Below are 5,985 nucleotides of genomic sequence, written 5' to 3'. Positions count from 1 at the left end.
GAGCTTGCTGTTGCCTCTATTTCTTGCCTCCTTGAGTGTGATTCTATTATATTGTGTTTTTTATACAACACAACACTAAAATCCAAATTAACCAACTTAGCTGGCACTCGGCCTAGGTTATCAGCCCAGAAAGAAAAATTGTTTCTATTGGGCTCACTGAGAAATATGATGTCAGTCCCAAAAATGGCCATCACTTCCTAAGAAATCTTTGAGGATAAAACTAACTGTACATATTCTGAGACAGGAACTTTCCAACGTGTTAACAACAATTCACCTGCTGTATTCTTTCCGACAGCGCAATATCACATTTGTCTGAGGGCATACACAGGCTTACACTTCTCTACTGGACTGCCTTAAGCTCTTTTTCTGACTTCTTCCTCTTGAATCTAGGAGAAAGAGAAATAACCTCCACATAAACTATTTTCTCCAACACAACAGCCAAATGTATAGGTCAATTTCTTGCCTCCTTTCTTTTTCTCCTCTTATTGTTACCCCATCTCTTTACCTTCTTTTCAATTTTCACTTCTTTCATATTTCCTTAGCTTTACTTCAACTCACTTTCTGCCAGCCAAGGAACTTAGAAATGGATTAGATATACAAATTCACAAAATTCAAGGTCAAATGGAAAATATACAAGAATTTTACTCTTTAAAAAGGATAACAGCTCACAAACGGAATAAGGGAGAACATACAATTTTCCATAAATTGGAAATGACCAAAGACAGTAGTTCATAAAGACATGGGCTGATTTTGCCAGCCGTTTCACTTCCCTAATTTCTATCTAAGCTCAGCAACCTCCTTCACACTGGGAATGTGATATAATAATACAAAACTCTTTTCATCCAAGTGTTGGGAGTTTCTTTGCATCAAAGATTATGATTGTTCTAATGTTTTATCATTTCCTTTAAACAATCTATCACTGTATTTAAAATTTTAAAGACTAACAGAGCTTATAAAATAAGCAAAATGTGTCCTAAAATTCCACTGTTTTAGCCATATCTTTGCTACCACAATGATAGATACTAATATTCTTGTAATCTACAGTCTGCCAGGGCTGCTGTAACAAAGTCACATAAACTGGGTCCCCTAAAGAACAGAAATGCATTGCCCCACAGTTCTGAGGTTAGACATGCAGAATTAAGTGCCAGGCAGGCCATGCTTCCTCTTAAATGGGAGAATCCACTCCACACTTCTCTCCTGGCTTCTGGTGGGTGACCATCCCTCCATGGCATCCTTAGCCAATCTTTGCCTCTGTCACATGGCTACCTCGCTCACTCTCTTTCTCTCTTTCTGACCACATCCAAATTTTCTCTACTTTCAAGGACACCAGTTATGTTGGATTAACAGCCCACCCTAACCCAGTTTGGCCTCATCTTAGCAAATAACATCTTCAAAGACCTTTTTTCTAAATAGGATCCATTCAAAGATGGGAGGTTAGGGCTTGAACATGTCTTTTGGGGGGTGTTTCAGTTTGCTAAAGCTGCCAGAATGCAATATACCAGAAATAGTTTAACTTTAACAATGAAGATGTATTAACTTGCAATTTGCGGTTCTTAGGCCATGAAATGTCCAATTTAAGGCATCAACAGGATGATACCTGGACTCCGAAGACAGGCTGCTGGCATCCAGGACACCTCCATCACATGGAAAGACATATGACAAGCATCTGCTATTCCTTCTCTCCCAGGTTTCACTGTTTTCAGCTTCTGTTCCAGTGGCTTCCTCTCTGAGTATCCGTGGGGTCCTCTCTTAGCTTTTCCAGGGATTTTCTCAATAAGCTTATCTCATAAAGAACACTAGTAAAAGGATTAAGACATACCTTAATGCAACTCCTCAATTGAAATAACCTAATCAAAAGTTCCCACCTATAATAGAACTGCATCCACAGGAATAGATTAAAAGAACATGATCTTTTCTGGGGTACATAACACCACAAGGGGCTACAACTCACTCTATATAATAGTGTCTTTTATTACATCCTGCAAGAAATTATTCACTACTATGATTAAGATGGAACTACTTGGGCTTTTTTGGTTTTGCTTTATATTTTCCCCTGTTTTGAATTACATTTGAAGGATCATTTTGCAAGAGGAAATGCTTGGATTCAGACAGAGAAGTTGACCACAAAGACTTATGTTGATAAAGGAAACACACAGTAAAGATTAACTATAGCTTGCAAAACAAATAGGATTTGATGCATATCATAGTACACCTGCCCAGAGCTTCCAGATGACTTTCCCCTAACTTAATGAAGAACGATAAACTAATTTCTAATGTACCCTGGAGCATGTTTTTCAGGAAATGAAAGCAGCCCTGTGACAGAACAATTGGCAATTGTTAAAGTGCTAGAGATCTATTTGTTTCTAGCCTCCCCAGGACAGGGTCCATCCACTGTGGCACCGGCAGATTTGTTCCAGATGTGAAACAATGAGGCTTTCATCAGGACCCAAATATTGAGGAAACTAAACAGAATGCAAAGAAAGGGAAAGATGGGTAAGGGGGTGGGGATTAGTGTTGAGAATTGGAGAAGGATTAGAGAGAACTCACCCTTCAACCTGAAAGGTCAAATTTCACATTTTCAAGCAAACTGGTTAGGAGAGAGACCAAAATGGGGAGAAAAAAAAGAAAAAGGAAATCCTCCCTAATTTTTTGTTTCTAAAGTGAAGTTCTATTGATATCAAGTGTATGCTATAATTAAAACTAAACTAATATTGTTTAGTAGAATACTTTAGGATAATTGCATAGAGCTTATATGACAATAGCATCATTGACAAATTTATTTTCTTAATGCAGGGGTCTAAGGCATTTGAAGGTTGTTGATCACAGCCTGTCTCTTACACAATTCTGAACTCTCTCTGGAATTTTATTTATACAATAGTTTTCCTGAGCAGAATTTTTTTTCATAATGCAAAGACAAACTGCAGCTAACCATCCAAATTATTACAGCTACCGAAAACTGAATTAATGAAGTTATACCACTGTTTTGGTTTCCTTTGGCTGCTCAAGCAAATATCATGCAAGGAACTGGCTTAAACAAGTTCAAATCAAGGCATCATCAAGGTGATGCTTTCTTCCTAAAGACGCATTCTGAGGCTGGCTGCCACTGATGCTCGGTGCTGAGAGCCTCTGTCACATAGCAATGCATGGCGGCCTCTCCTGGCCTCTTCGTTCTCTTCTGAGAACCGCTGAATTTCAGCTCCTTGCTTCCTGTGTCTTTCTCTCTGATTTTCATTTTGCTTGTAAAAGACTCCAGCAACAGGATGAAGACCCATCCTGACTGAAGTGGGTCCAACCTTAACTAAGTAGCCTCTTCAAAAGGTCCTAATTACAATGGGTTCATACCTGCAGGAATGGATTAAGTTTAAGAACATGTTTTTCTGGGGTACATACAGCTCTAAACCACCACACTTACCATAGGTAAATATACATGGATTTCTTCAGACTGGTTCTACCCCTAGCTTTTCTGGGAACACACACACTTACATTTCATGTATCTGAAATGATGCCATTAATTGAAATACTGAAAATCCAATCACTTTCCCTTCAGTTTTAAACTAGTATGTGTTGAAGGAGTTTTCTTATTTTTGCTTGAGTCATAAAATATGGTGAAATGCTCTTATTGTGCTAAAACCTAAAAGCTCCCTATTCCTGCCTTTTTAAGCTACGATAAAGATTTAGAAAATTCTTTGCGAAGTTCTGTGGGTCACAGGAGAAAGGCATCATATTCAGAATATTCAGTTCTCTTTTTTTTTAAATAAAAACTAATGTAACCAGGGGTGGGCCACAGTGGCTCAGCAGGCAGAGTTCTCATCTGCCATGCCGGAGACCCGGGTTCGATTCCCGGTGCCTGCCCACACGCACAAACGAACAAAATACTAATGTAAATGTACCTCTGTGTTTTCTTATAATTCTAAATCTACGCAGCTCACGTTTCAACATATTGCTCACATATATCACTGGGACCACTACTATTACATTAAAATACAAGGGAGCTTTTAGGCTAATCACGTCTCACTTTAATACATCAATGAAGACATCAGCTCTTTCAGAAAGGCACTGAGAATGGAGCTCACCTCCTTTCTCAGTGCTCTCCCTTCATGCCTTAGCTCCACCCTAACACTTGCTCGGCTGCCTCCCCATTACACCCTAAACTTCCTAAGTCATGGGTGGGTACAGAAACTGGTGCCTGTTATGCCTTCAGGAGGTATTTATTGAATGAAAGAACATGGATTACAGGGACTGATGTTTTTATGCTAGATCTCAGGGTGCATACGTCTTGAAAGAATGCATGGTAAATGTGGGAAGAAAAAAAGGAAAACAAGTGCTGTCAGAGAGAGAAAGAACTTCTTTCAAGTTCTAATAAAAGGTACTAGTGATTATGGAATGTATTTCTTCCATGACCTAGCTGGGAAATGCCTTACTACCATCCTTATGACGTCTCTGCTATATGTTCTACAAAGAGACCTGCAAGCCAGAACTCCGGGCAGTTCCTGTGTGCACAGCATCTTGCTTTGCACTGTACGTATTTAAAGAGGAATCTTTAAGGAGAATTTTCTGCTGGAGCTATTTGGTACCAAACACGAGAGGAAAATTTTCGTCCCAAATATAAGAGGGGAAAAAATCTGCTTGATTCCAGTAGTATACCCCCATGGCAACCAGTGAGCTGTCAGTTTTTACAAAAGCTTCTTTGTACCAAGATCACAGCTGACCCAATGAATGTAATCACAGCAGAATCTGTGATATTCTTTGTTGCTGACTATGAAATCCTACAATACAGTGCTCCATCATTGTGCATTCTTTTTTATAATAACTGGTTTGTGTTCTGAGTGCTTAAAAATGGTGTTATAGCTTATATGTTCTTCAGATATATGATACACAATTAACAGGAATTCCTGTGTTTTACTTTTGAACAGGTTGGCCAAGTTCCCTGATTGTTTATTTAACAACTATTAATTTAGATTCCACCCAATTAATGACAAAAATTTATTGTTGCAAAATATATAGCCTGTCAGGTATAAGGTTCCTGTCAAGATCAGTGAGAAGCGCTTGAGTGTCGTGTAATTCCCACATGGAGCTCAAGAACTGTTTGCACTCACACATCCTCTTAAGTTTGAAGACACATTGAAAGAACTTTTCCATTCATTCATTCATCCATCCCTTCATTCATTCAGCTAACATTTAGTTACAAACTTCTCTGTGCACCATTTTGTACCAGATCCTGGGTTGAGCTGATTAACATAGACAGCTAGAAAAGCAGATTCAAAGTTGAGAATCATGTCATCTCTGAAAAAAAAGCTACAAAGAACATTATATTAGTACCATAATTTTAAGTCAATATTAAAATCCTGGAGATTATAATTATATTGTAATTGTGTAGGAGAATGCTCTTCTTCTTAAGAAATACAGGCCTACCTTAGAGATATTGCAGATTCAGTTACAGACCACCACAATAAAGCAAGTCACATGAATTTTTTGGTTTCCCAATGTATATAAAATCCATTTTTACACTGTATGGTATCTATTAAGTGTCCAGTAGCATTATGTCTAAAAAAAAAAAAAAAACCACACACATCTTAATTAAAATGTCCCACAGAGACTAGAAGTAAGCCATGCAGCTGCTAGGATTGCCGCAGATCTTCAATTTGCATAAAATGCGCTATCTGCAATGCACAATGAAAAAAAGTGCAATAAAAAGAGTTAGGCCTCTATACATGTAGAGGTGACACGTCGTGATGTCTACAGCTATCATATAGTTTGGTAAAAACTAAGTGTGTGTATAGTAATATATTAATATATATGTATCTATAGCAATAGATGCATATGTTATGTATTTGATACCCTTAAGCAAAAATTCCATATTCCCCTTCTCCCTAGGCCTAGACAACTTCTTATCTACTATCTCTACAAATTTGCCTATTTTAGATATTTCATGTAAGGAAATCATATATGTCCTTTTGCGTCTATTTCATTTAGCAAAATGTCTTC

The sequence above is a fragment of the Tamandua tetradactyla genome, chromosome 11, assembly GCF_023851605.1.
Source record: "Tamandua tetradactyla isolate mTamTet1 chromosome 11, mTamTet1.pri, whole genome shotgun sequence".
NCBI lineage: Eukaryota > Metazoa > Chordata > Mammalia > Pilosa > Myrmecophagidae > Tamandua > Tamandua tetradactyla.
This window is presented reverse-complemented; position numbering follows the sequence as displayed.